Source organism: Miscanthus floridulus, chromosome 8, assembly GCF_019320115.1.
Source record: "Miscanthus floridulus cultivar M001 chromosome 8, ASM1932011v1, whole genome shotgun sequence".
Classification (NCBI taxonomy): Eukaryota; Viridiplantae; Streptophyta; class Magnoliopsida; order Poales; family Poaceae; genus Miscanthus; species Miscanthus floridulus.
The window spans coordinates 139,506,226-139,521,008 of record NC_089587.1 but is presented as its reverse complement, the minus strand read 5'-3'; positions in this window follow the sequence as shown (position 1 = coordinate 139,521,008).

Genomic DNA, 14,783 nt, shown 5'->3' with positions numbered 1-14,783 from the left:
TAGTTCTAAAGAGGATCGTCATAGATGAGTAGGAACAGTCGCACGAGGTTTGTTGGTGATGAACCCCATGCTGTTCTATGACATTTTTGTGTGATGATGCATGATTTCATCATAAATTGGGAGGGTTGGAGGATCGTCGCCATTGATCTATGATGAAACGTAAATATTCATCATAAAAAGCGATCTTCTATGATAGTTTCAGATTCATCAATAAGATTTTTGTCATAGAAGTGGATATTTCTACTAGTGAATGAAATGAACCATCCTAAAGCTTTAATCAATCTCTCTCTCCCTTTGTCATCCATCACCAAAAAAGGTCGTTAGAAGATCAACAAAGCACAAAGGGGCTACAAGTTGTATCTAGAAGCTGTGATCACTCCTCATCATTGTCGTCATCCTATCTGCCATCATCCTCATCATCTGAGCATGGAGCACTAGGTGGATGAGAACCACCCTCACCAGAAGGACCATATCCACCAAACCCATACTAACTATATCCACTAGTGAGGTCATCCTAGAAGTCTGAAGCAAACTCCTCTCCTATACTAGGACGTGGCTAAACATGAGTAGGTACACGAGCCTAGAGTGGCAAGGTGTTAGGGTGCTCTAGTGCCTACTCCTACTATTGCTAAGCCTGCTACTCCTGATGATGAAGAAACTCAGCAAACTATCTATCGTGTCTGACCTATCTCTGATCCTCAGTCTCAGTCTCACTTGAGGCCTCATCATCTGAAATAGGAGACCTAGGAGGATCAAGGTCAAGTCTCTAGGAAATCTGCTTGAGCGTGCGAGTGTCCTTCCTCCTAGCCTTCCTCTCCTTCCACTATCTAACCTCACTGTCCTTGCACATCCCAAATACAGCACTAAAAAGCTTGCGAATAGGAGAAGGAGGGCTATGACAACGTTAAGAAGAACTTAGAGGAGCACGTGGTGGAGGTGAGGCTCCTCCTACTGCTGCACCACCTGTAGGTGCATATGTCTCAGTTGCTACTGATGCTCCCCCTGGACTAGGTGGGGGTACTCCAACCTCTGTCAAATCTGCCACTATCTTTCAGACCTTATGCTTCTTATCATACTCAAATATGTGTCCTATCACCTTCTTAATCATATACATAACATATGGAGCAAATCCACATCCCTTGAGGGGCCTCTCTCCCATGCTCCTAATCTCAGACTAGATAAAATCAAATATGCTGAAAGGTCATGCATCTGGTGCCATCCTGTGGAGCAAGTTCCTAGAATAATCTGTAATGTTACCCTTGTCACCACCCTTGCAGTCAATGGTCTTCCTAAACATCCTGTCTAGGTACCTATAGGTGGGATGAAGGCCATTCACCTTCCTAATTGAGCCACCCTATACTTGTAAGCCATTCTCTCTGGACGTAGAATCCCTTCTGAGTGGATCCTGTCCTTCTATATATCCTCCTCTGAGAAGACAAGTAAAGATACAAACTAACCCTCTAGCATCCAATGCATCCACCTCTCATCCTCCTAGCATAAAACTGGGCAATAGCTTCAGAGTTCCAATCCTGTGTGAACTCCATGAGCCCCATATACCCCTGTTCGCTCATAAGTAGCAATAGCCTCATCTAGAGAAGGCTTCTTCAACTCTCTAACATGCTTCCAGTCAATCCACTAAGACTTTGCCACAACTAGGTTTCTAGAAAGGATCACACTAGTATAATTATCAAACTTAAACATAGTGCAAAACTAATGATCATATGGGTAACTCTCTGGCAAACTCCTAGGATCAATAATGGGAACGGGGATCCTGATCTTCCGTCAGGTGATGGTAACTATCGTTGTGGTGGAGAATGACACACCGATCTGGCTTCAGATCGAAAGATCGAACCCTGCAATCTTAGCACCACAGCTCCTCTGGTTATCAACCAAGTCATGGACCAGGTTGACCTCGCTAAGAAGGCTAATCCCTGCCTGCGCAATGAAGAACACAAGCAAGAACAAGAAAGAAAGCAACCAAATTGCAGATGAATGATTAATCTCACGAGTTGGGGTCTCACAAACCGAAGAACGGCGAAACTGTTTCTTGACAGAATAATCTAAGCAAAACCCAAAACCTAATGATGGCAGCGGCGTATGATTATAAAGGTCTTAGGGTCATCGCCTACCCTGGACGCGCCCCCTAATGGGCCCAAACACGATACACGGTCCAACGGACCAAAAGTAGGTGTCGCAGCACCCTGGTAGATTCTGGATGCTAACTTGTTTCGACTATTCCCGTTGATTCCGAATAGTTTTTGACGTGAAACCACTTGGATTGGCTTCCTTATCAAATTAGCTTTCCATCCATATGTGGATCATTGAAAACGGAGTTCGAATGCGTCCTGGGTGTCCGTTTTATTGCAGACTGGTTCTGACGGCCGAGGCAGACTCGAACTCGGATTGGACTGGGCCTCTGGCTTGGCTTGGACGTCCTTGCTGGCCTCCTAAGGTGGTGGCCAAGGAGGAGGACGTCCAAGGTCATCTCTTAGGTGTTATCCATCTTCTTGGGGCGTGCTCCAACTTGGGCCTGGGTCCCAAGGATGTCTAACAAGCCCATGACGACAGTGTAGCTCCCGCCAGAAATAGCGACAGGATATATTGGTGATTTGGAGGCCTTGCCGACGTGATATTGAGATGGGACCAGATCTATTTGAAAGCTTATCAAACAAGCTTTCCATCAAGTGCTCATTGACCTCGATCGCACTCCGGATAGATGAGTTATGGCCTTCCCAATGAGGCACTGTCGGGCTACCGACGAACCGAAAGTTCAACTTTGATGAACTTCCATTATGAAACACATTTGAACCTACAATCAAATAGTGACATGTACATGTGAAACCAAGTGAATTATAACCAAAGCCACTATGCAAATGTAGGAACGAGCGCACCTTATAATCATTGTTCGTATCCGAAGGTGCCATGTCCTCATCATCCTCCCCTTCTTGACAACAAACCGTCCTCGGTTTGGGATTAGATGAAGAAAACATTGTTGGTAGTAGCCAACATTGCTTCCCTTCTTGAAATTTAACATGTTTCTTTATAACAAAACTAGGGGAACTCGACATGACAAGATTATAGCAATTGCAATCCTTTGGTTGATCATACTTTTGCACAATATAAGGAGATTTCAGATTTGAACAAATATAGACACGATGCACCATATACTCTCCTTTAAAATTATATTTTCCAATAAAATGATATGTACAAGTAGACAACCATGGCAATTCAACACATTTAAGTTTCTCTTCTAAACTACTAAGAGCATATAAAGTATCAAACTCAATATAACCCAAAGTATTTGAAGAATACAATAATTTCTTTTCTTTTTTTTCGGTAGCAATGGGAAGCAAACGTTTATGTTCAGCATAAGTAATTGGTTCCAAAACATGGAAAACTGAAGCATCATCAACTAATTCATCTTTATCACAAGGAATATCAATCAAATTATCATGGGACAAAGATAAATCAAGAGAGGGTTCCACTAACAATTGCTCTATGATAGCATGGTTTGTGGAAAAATTTAGTACATTAAGACAATTTTCACCTTCCGTGAGTGTAGCACCATGGGCATTACCTGTGTTCTCAGCAGGAGTAATAGGTGCATTGTGAAGTGATGGTTCTGAATTTGCATATGAGGTTGTGAGCTCCGCATTTTCTTCCATGTCATCCTCTCGCTTATATACATTATCCTGCAGAAGGTTAGTCATAGCAAGAGGAATAACAATAGACCCTTCCTCTAAATGGTGCACCTCATCAAATGAAGTCAAAACAGGAGGTGGATTAACAAAGGTTTCTCGCATAAGGAGTTTCATATCATTCCAAGTTTGAGGTTTATTAGAAGGATCTAAAGACTCCCACCAAGATAAAGCAGAATGTCGCAAAACACTAGCTGCATTTTTTACCTTCCTCCTTGGACACATAAAGCGAGTAGCAAATATGTCATCGATGGCAATTTCCCACTCCATGTACTCATCAACACCTATACCATCATAAGTCGGTGGATACGAACAACCTATCATTGTAAACACAAAAACAAGGAACAAACGGTGAAGGTTATCCCTAATAATCCTACTACGCAGGTGGAGTGGTGCTGCCTCTCAAGATCACAGCAAAAGGAAACACCTTATCAAGCTCTTACAAGGTTCTTACCAACGCAAAGCAGTGGACGGTACAACCGGTGGCTGGTACGTGATACCTGTGAGGGTGTGACACCAAGATTGCAAGGGTCTTTTTCTGTACCAATCTGAAGTATATGTGGAGCTTGGGAGGCACACAAAAGAACAAATATGTATATGTGGCACACAAGTCAGTGACAGACAGCAATCTAGACATTTGTGTTACCACCTAAACTAAGCATTCCATAGCCTCGATGTCAGCAGTTAGCACCTGGTATTAAGCAATTTTCTTTTTGACGTATGGTTGCTAACTACATTAGTTCTTTTCAATTAACTGAAGCAATGCTATGAATTTAGCAATTTTCTATTTGATAGATATGATTTGATATGTCCTTAGATCTCATTGATTATTTGTAGCTATAAGTTTTCTATTAAAGCTTTATGCATCTGTATCCGCATTGATATATCCTATATAAGTTGAAATCCAAAATCATTTGTAGTTTGTAGTTCGGAAAGGAACCACATGCAAGTCGTGTTGGCAGGGCCTGTTCTCTTGAACTTATCAGCCGGCTTATCAGCTAGAATCTACAGTATTTTTCTCTCACAACAAATCAGCTTCAGCCGGCTTATCAGCCGACTTTAATACCAGCGGTTTTGACTAACTGGATGACAGCTGTAGAACTTGGTTACTGTACTGGGGTTGTATAGGTTCTACCGGCTTGCTCGTGCACCTTAACCAAACATACTGTGATGAAAGGAAAATGAGAGTCCTGTTTCAGTCTCAATTTAGTCATGACAGCATACACAACTATGTTTTATTTTTTCTAAGTGCTTTGTTCAGTAATAACTGTAATTTTTTTAATTGAAGGTTCCCGATGACAGTGTTGAGGAAGACAAGTCTGGGTCATTTGCTTTGTACACGATGACAGTTATGACCTTTCTGAGTTCGAAGAACATCATCATCCTGAAGCCATGGACAAGCTCAAATGGACAATTGAGCTGGCTAAGGATGATGACAAAGGCTCCATCGACCACTATGCGGACAACTCTTGTTGCACATCTTTCAACAAATCAAAAAATTTCTTTGCACTCTCACAAGGCTCTTCATTGGTATTGCCACTGGTCGCACCCCTAATTAATGCGGACAACAGATTGTTGGCGGATGATGCATCATCTGGTGGGCCTACATTCAGATCCCTATCATCATTCAAAAATATGCCAGCGTTACCTTTCTCTTTGACAAAGTTCTCATCAAACCCTTTAGTTAGCAAGTCCATTTGAACCTCGGATTTTCTTTTGTACACGACTCCACAACACCTTAAACATGGACATGGTGTAGTTTCTGATGTATAGGTGCCTTCAAAAATAGTATCAATAAATTTGTCCAGACCTGCTTGCCACTCAACTGATGACCGAGGCAACAGCATCCAACTCCGATCATCATCATGTGCCATTAATTATATCTTTGAAATATCACAATGATTTCCTGTAGCACGTTAAATTGAAGGGATCATGACATTATTATAAACTTTATTTATCAGAGATAAAGAAAATTAAAAATCTGTCAATTTTCTGAGCCAAGCTTAAAAAAGGGCCCTTTACTTTAACTATAATTTAATAAACTTTAATGCATCCAAAGGGCATTTTTATCAAACTTTATATACTAGTATATCTAGAGCAATATTCAGAAGCTTAGCACTGTCCATTGTGACAACAACTACCCAACGTGTTTTGCTGTTTTCTCCATCCATGCTCAGAACAGTAGTTAATGGAAACAAATGATTATCTCCTTAAAATAAATGTGATGAACCGAAACTCAGATTGGAGTATTACACATTAAGTCACAATAACTAATCAACACTGCTAGACCAAGCCAAAAACGAAACAGCTAGACCTCAGCATAAATAGAGTACCATTGGCTAAGAATGGAATGTTTTTGCACTGAACCATACAAATTAAAAAAATGTGTGGATTAGCCAATGCATCTGAATAAGAATCTTGCAAAAATTTGTCTGGATTATCAACAACAGTGAGTAATTTGATCTAGTCAAGTACCAAACTTAACAGTAATATGTAGAGAAAAAACTGAGCAATAATGCAAGCATACGTGATTCTCTTTTTCACGTCGATGATCGCTGGCCGGCCGCTGATTGTCTCTCTCATCGATGATGAAGGGTGCGAGGTGAAACTGGTTCAACGCTCTGTCCCCTCTCGCACGCCGAGGAAGGACTGGACGGTGCTCGCTCTCCTTATCTCGTCGATGATCAGGAAGGAACTAGGGCACCAATATGCCGTAGTCGCTGCAGGGAATTCAAGGGTCATGACGACTACGGCCGTAGGGAACGGGCGCCGCGACGACAAAGGCTTTAGGGAGGCCTTGACCACGCTAGCTGTTGGTGCTGGCTGTAGGGATCAGGGGGGCCTCCACCACGTTCTTCGCAAGGAGACAGCGCGTGGGGAAGAAGAGAGGCCGCGGGAGAGAAGGAGCCGCGACAGGATCTACAGGCCGCGACCTCTACATGATATGTAAAATTAGATTAGATCCTTTTTCCAATATAACTGGTCAACATTAATTAATATAGGGTACTTTTGCTATTACTAACACAAACATAGACGTAGCCTAGTGGTAGGAGCTTACTTTCAAGACCAAGAGGTCTCAGGTTCGAAACCCATATTGTTGTCATTTAAAAAAAAAATTATGCAACCATTAAAGTGGAAAGGCTTAGGTATTGCAACAATGTAATTTTTTGTTGCTATATTATAACCTTTTTGCAATGAACGAAACTGCTACATACAACGAAACCATAATTGTTGCAACCTTAGTGATTGCAACGAACTATTTTTTTTTCGTTGCTATATGTACCAATTTTTTGCAATGCAAGGGACTATTATATACAACAGAACATATTCGTGGCGATATAGATGGGCTATTGCAACCATAAAATAAAGAGTTGCAATATCACCTTTGTATTGCAACAAAAATAAACTTGCCCGCAACGCAAATCAAATCGTGGCAACATTAATCACTTATTGCAACCGTTCAATAATTTGTTGCGATAACACTTACTTTTTGCAATGATCTCCACACTTATGGCCACAAAACAATCTTCATGACAAAAACCAATCTATCACAACCAAAAGTGAAAATCGTTGTGATAACAATGCTTGTTGCAACGAAACCATGCCGTTGCGACAAAAAAGCATGGTATAAGGGTCAAAAGTTAGTAGTGCAAGAAGAAAGGTGCAATCAAGTCCACAACCAAGCAACGAGTCGGAGAATGGAGATGATGATGATGAGTACTATGCTCAAAGGCTACCAAAGAGGACACTCAAGTCTAACACCAAGAGATCATATTCGAGTGTATCCTTTAATTATGATTCCATAAATTTGCCTACTAACACTCACATCAACATACCCACGGGAATGTTACCCCAATTTGATGGGACTAACTTTGCCAAGTGGAAGCATATGATGAAGGCTTATCTTATTGGACTCCATCCGGAGATGTGTAGGTTTTGAAGATCCCGTTGATCCCAAAAATCCCACACCAAGAGAGATTCGCATGAAACATCACAATGCTCAAGCTACTAGTGGTCTTCTAAGTGCATTAAGGCCGGAAGAGTACAACAAAGTGACTGGTTTGGAGATTGCTAAGGAGATTTGGGACACCCTTCACCTTGCACATAAAGGAGTTAGTAAGGTAAAGAAGTCCAAGATTGATCTATTGATGGCTCAACTCAATAGGTTTGTTATCAAGGATGGAGAAGGCCCTCAAGAGATGTTTGATAGATTGATGGTGATAGTTGGCAAGATTAGAGGTCAAGGATGGAGAAGACCCTCAAGAGATGTTTGATAGATTGATGATGATAGTTGGCAAGATTAGAGGCTTGGGTGGGGATGACTTGGATGATCATCAGGTTGTAAAAGTGATGTTGGAAGCATTTGCACCAAGAAACCCAACTCTTGTGACATTGATTAGAGAGAAGAGGGTTGAAGAGTTCACCCCTAGTGATGTCCTTGGAAGAATACTCACTCATGAGCTCATGGAGATGGAGATATGTGATAGAGCCACCCAATTCATATAAATGCAAGTATGGCTGCCCCCATTTAACACGTTGACGCGCACATACTTTCACTTATATAAACTCAGTAGTCCACCGAGTGTCACGAAGGACCTCGGTAAATCAACATCACAACCAAGATCGCACGATAGAGCAAATACACATCATATACACAGAGTTGTAGCAGAAATAATGTTTACAATAAGTTCACAAATAATAATACAACTTTGGGTTTCAAAATCGATTAGTGAAAACAACATAGCTTTCAAATGATTACAATAATATAAGTTCCAAATACATTGCTAGCATACGTGACATCCTCTGACAAATGCATATAGATAAGAACACTATATAGAGTCACCGAGCCCATCGGTGGTTAGCCACCATCTTCAGTAGGCCGAGAACTTCACCTGCAACATGGTAGGATAAACCCTGAGTACTTGAATGTACTCAGCTAGACTTACCTGTCATAAACCAAAAATAAAGTGACACCAAGGATCATGCAAGGCTTTATAAGTGGAGCTAGCTTGACAACATTTTGCATAAAAAGCCACTAATTCAACTATACATTTTATAATTCGGTCACCAAGTTAATTATAGCTATTCATCTCTAGATTAGTAACTAACCTATGCCAAACATGTGGTATATCATTAGTGATAGCACAATAATAACCATTGCCATTTATTATCTCGTTCTCAGAACCATTCCACTTGCCATTAACACTATGATAGAAGGAAGCTTAGTCAAGTTTCTCACTATCTGGGAGAGATGGCGATTCGAATTGATTGCAACCAACTAGGCAGTATTCCTAACACAAACCCAGGTAGACCAGATCAATGGTCACCTTAGGTCACCTTTGGTACAACTAAGGTCCAATTCGTGGGTTCAATCAGCACCACAGAATCAGGGACACTACCGGATACCAGGTTGATCAAGACTCTAACCTGCCCTTGGCCTCACACCGGCTCCCCGCACATCATTACTACCTCCACTATGCGCACTCTAACAAACGAGGCCCGACCTGAGTTGAGCTACTCAGCTTCGCGGTCGGAACAAGTTATCCGACCAGCTAAGTGAGAGGCATGCATTCAAAATGACCGATGATCAACAATGATGCAGTCCTTAATCGGTGCAGACAGAATCACATGAGTCAACCTACAACATAGACTCCCTTTGGCCTCAATTTACAACATCTCATGGTTCTTTTACACTATAGCAAATATAGCCAACCGTGGTTTAGTGTCCACCTATATCTCGTAGGTGATAGGGAATCACCCGACTTCTACCGAGCTAAGCATTGCTAAGCAGTTATTTGATCTTGGACCTACATAGGGTTTAAGGTATATTTCTGTATAAGGTAGTTCTATGCATCAAGTGTTTCCAACCAACTCTTATAACCTAATGCATCAAACATAAAGGACTCAAGTGATATTTGTAAAAACATAGGAGGCTTAGAATGCTCCGAGGCCTGACTGGGATCCAACACAAAGTCAGTTTAGTTAGCTTGCATCATCTTGGTGACATCTCTGGTCCTAGCACTTGCTTAGTCCTTCCATCTTCGGGGTAGGTTCACCATACACCATCTTCTAGTTTGACTCCATTATCATGTGCTTCACATCCATGCGTTGTGCATCTAGCATACCTAGATGAGATGCAACAATGCAAGTGCATGAATGCAAAGAATGGTAACATGAGATGCATCATATAAAAGCATTCAAGACAAGTATAAGGTTATACCTCAAGACATATGCACTTAGAGAGCAAGTCATTTAACTAACTATCACTCAAATCTAGCATAGGGGTAGCAAGCATAACAAGCATGGCACACCAGTTAACTCAAGTCAAACTATTACAAGCATTTAACAATCAAGAACTAATTAAACCTAGCATCACATAAGAACTAGGGCTGCGGTGAACGACACCAACATTATTAAAGCTCTAGCAAAACATGCATCAAGATCATTTTGTGGCAACATGCATACATGACCATTTATTAGTTACGTGCTCGACCAACATTATATAACACATTTATAAGATACCTCAGGTAGATCAATTTAACTCTAGTAGTTTCATGAGCTAACACTAACAAGCATACAAAGCAATGCAAAGTGAAGCAAACAACTTAGGTACATGCATAGCTTCTGGGTAGCAGCACAGTAGTCACTTGTTTCAACCATAACTAGAGCTATAGGTATCAAACAAAGGTGATCCTAGACTTTCGGGAAAGCTTAGGAAATTATCTACAACTTTGTTATTTACACCTAGAGCAGATTCAAAGGTTGACAAGGGTGAAAAACACTAACAAGCCGATCTGCTCAAACTAGGACAGAAAACTGACATGAACTTCAAAAATGGATAACTGGAATTTTAATCATCCAACAAACATGATCCTTAACTTTATGGAAATATTATTAAGTTACTTATAACTTTCTTATTATCATCTTTAGATGATTCTATAGCTAGCAATGTTAAACAACCCAATAAAGACATCTCTGTCCAGATTTGGACAAAACCTGCCATTCCACTTTGAATAGCAATAACTAGAGTTCTAGACCACCAAAAGTTATGATATTAGACATTTTATAAATCTTAGGAAAATCAATACAACTCTCCTATTATCACCAATACATGATTTCTTGTTTAAATAAGCCAAACAATACAATCATTCAGATCTGTTCAGAGCACATGCAGAAGCTGACAGCAAAATTGTAAAATCTAAAACTCTTAGTAAGGAAGTTTGATCCGCTACAGCACTAAATCAGGAGAGAGAGAGGGGAAAAGTTTGGGGATTCAGTCGATTTTTGAGCTATCTTGAAAACTTCAGGAGCAGTGCCGTCGTCCGACTATGTGCAGGTGCCATAGGCCATGTGGCTCCCCCACGCCCTCGCATGTGCGCCACCTCACCCATGCTCATCGATTTGGGAAGCCGAGCGCCCTCCCTTTCTCCTCTCTCGCTCTCATTCTCTGTCTCTCCCTTTTACGCTCTCTCCCTCTCTATTTCGCTCGCCATGGCCGCCTTTGCCGATGAGTGGAGCTGCTACACTGCTGCTGCTCCTGCCTCCTCCTTCTCTCTGCCCGACCAGCTCCTCCACCTCCACACGTTGCCGCGACGCACCCCTTCTTCCGGCCTCTCTCTCCGCTGCAGACGGCCGCCGCTGAGGTTGTGCCTCTAGGCGCCGTGAGTGCGCGTGGCTCGGTGGCCACAAGCCACCTTCGGGAAAGCTACCTCCTTCCATGGGTGCACATAGGCCCATGGAACCTTCCCTACCATTTCGACGCCGTCGCGGCTCCCTTGTTTGCCGCCGCTACTCCTCTCCGTCGGGCTGCCGCCATGGCCCGTGGCCGGGCCGAACTGGGGCCACCCCCGGCTAACCGCCGCCTTTCCAGGGTGCATGCGGCCCCCCTATGGCTCCCTCTCCATTTCATCGCCGCCGACGCCGCCCTTGCCTGCCGGAACTGCGAGCTCTGGCCATCTCCTCTAGTCTGCTCGAGTTGAAGAAGATGAAGGGCGTCGCACTCAAATAGAAGCAAGTGTAGGGGGGTTAAGTGAAGAACCTATGACTCATGTGAATAGTACCTAGAAGGACTAGTTTGCTGGAATCCATTTTAGTGGAAAGTTAGGGTCCTCAGTGCAAATACGTTTTTCTTTTATTGCATTTAATCGGCTGAAACTTTGGAAAATCATAGTAAATCGTAGAAAAATCGTAAAATAGAAAATGAAGACTTTTTGGAATACTTTAGAGTAGATCTATGCAGTAGGGTCATAATATAATATGTGTTAGTAGAAAGTTTCTACTGTTTTTATTTATTCTTGTAAAGTGCTTTTAAAAATGCTTCTAAGTTGGACAGATGCATATCTTGTTATAGAAGCCCAAAAATGGTAATTCTAGTTGTGTTAATCTTGTGATGACATGCTCTAGCTAATAAAAATATGAAACATGCTAGTTGTGTACTGTTTTTATAGTGTTTTCATTTAGTCTTGTTAAATAGGCAATTTTAGCTTGTTTTGTTTGTTATTCTCATATCTAAAGTTGTGGTGCTCCAATTGCTGTGAAAGTTTTATGGTAGGCTGCTGATGTCACATGTGTGCTGTGGTAAAAATTTCATATTCATTGGATGAAATATGACTGAGTTATTGATTTAACTTGTTTAATGCATATTAAATGGTTTATAAATAATATAAGTATGTAAAAAGGTAAAATGTGGTTCCACAACCTTTGTATGATGTTATTATGTCATGTTGATACATAATATGGCTATATGTTTACATAAAATGTTGAGTTTAGATTTATCTTGCTCTCACATGTTTTCTTGCATGAGCAATTTGTCTTTTTTTTGTAATAATTAAATTATAAAACCTAAGCATGTGAAATTTATGCAATAGCCATGTTTTGATAACATCTACCACTCATAAAAGTCTCAGCCCCAAACTAGTTGTTCTCATACATCACTAAAATAATATATATGTTTATTAGGAGAAAGGATTAATAAAAGCATAATTGTAGATAAAGCTTGTAATTATATTTGGTGATGCTTTGAGTGCTTGGTGTTCGATTTAGTGTTGCTAAGTATGTTAGTGGTGGTTGAAGTTCTTGAATGGCTCATGTGTGTATGCTCTTTGTTAGCAAAACAAGTGAAATATCAAATTGTTATATTCAGAAATGGCTACATATGCATTTTCTGTTGTGATGATAACTTCGTGGATCAAATGATGCTTTATGTAAATTGGGTGAATACAAAAGTTGTAGATAATTTCCTTATATTTCTTATCCTAAAATTTCATGATTTAAGGCCTGCTGGTGTAGGAGTTATAGATTTTACAATTTGCCATCAGCTTTTGCATGTCCTCTGAATAGATCTGAATGATTGTATTGTTTGATCTATTTAAGCATGGAATTATGTCTTGGTTATAATAGGAGAGTTGTAGTTCTTTCCCTAAGCTTTCCAAAATGTTAGAGAACACCCTTTTCGGTGGTCTAGAACTCCAGTTATAGGTGTTCAAAGTGGAATGGCAGATTTCTATCCAAATCTGGACAGAGATGCCTTCTTGATGTTGTTTAACCTTGTTAGCTATAGAATCCTCTTAAGATGAAAATAAGAAAGTTATAGGTAACTTAATAATATTTCCATAAAGTTAAGAATCATGCTTGTTGGATGATTAGAATTATAGTTATGCATTTCTGAAGTTCATGATAGTTTTCTATCCTTGTTGGTGCAGATCTGCTTATTAGAGTTTTTCAACATTGTTAACCTTTGAATCAGCTCTAGATGTAAATAACAAAATTGTAGGCAATTTTCTAAGATTTCCAGAAAGTCTAGGATCACCTTTGTTTGATGCTTATGACTCTAGTTATGGTTAAATTGAATGGCTGCTATGTTGCTGTCCAATTTTTGTGCATATACTTGAAGTTGATTGCTTATGCTTGATCTTGATTTTGTGATTGCTAGGAGTAGCTGGTGCTAGATGGTTCCTTAAAGTAGCTTAACTTGAGTGCCTCATTGGTGAAAGCTTGGTGTTATTTTCTTCTAACTTACCATGATAGGTTTGTGCAATAATTAGTTAAATGGCTTGCTCTCTAAGTGCTTATGTCTTGAGGTGTAACCTGATGCTGGTCTTGAATGCTTTTATATGATGCATCTCATGTTACCATTCTTCGCATTCATGTACTTGCATTGTTGCATCTCATCTAGGTACGCTAGATGCTCAACACATGGATGTGAAGCACGTGATGATGGAGTCAAACCACAAGACGGTGTTGGTGGACGTATCCCGAAGATGGAAGGACCCCTAGAGTACATGCCAGAACAGGAGATGCTCGCCAAGCGAGTGTCATCTAACAAACACTGACCTAGTGTTGGATCCCAGACAAGCTCTGGAGCATTCTAAGCCTCCTATATTTTTACAAATATCACTTGCGTCCTTCATGTTTGATGCATTAGGTTATAGGAGTTGATTGGAAACACTTGTTGCATATACTTTCCTTGTCTAGACAAATATATCTTGAATCCTATATAGGTTCAGGATCGAATATATGCTTAGCCATGCTTAGTCTGGTAGAAGTCGGGTGATTTCCTATCACCTGCAAGATATAGGTAGATATCTAGTCATGGTTGGCTATAATTGCTATCGTGGAAATAACCATGTGTTGATGAATAAAAGGAGACCGGGCAGGATTGTGATAGAGAAGCAACAAGGCATGGAGGTCTTGGTGCCTATTTATCCTCGTCTATGTTTGTTAAGGACCAATTCGCTGTACATCCTTATGTCATGTTGAACGCATGCCTAGCACTTAGTTGGCCAGATAAGTCATTCCGACTGCGAAGCCGAGTAGCTCAACTCAGGCCGGGACCCGGTAAGTGAAAGTGCGCACACTGGAGGAAGTAAGGATGTGCGGGGAGCTAATGGCTTGAGTCCAAGGGCAGGCCGGGCCTGAACTTCCTGGTAGACTAGTAGTATCTCTGAGGGTACGGCACTGCTCGGACCCACGACTATACCTGAGTTGTACCAAATGTGACCTAAGACTACCTTGGCATAGGTATGTTTGGGTTTGTGTTAGGAATTACTCCCCAGCTGTCTTGAATCGATTTGAGTCGCCATCTCT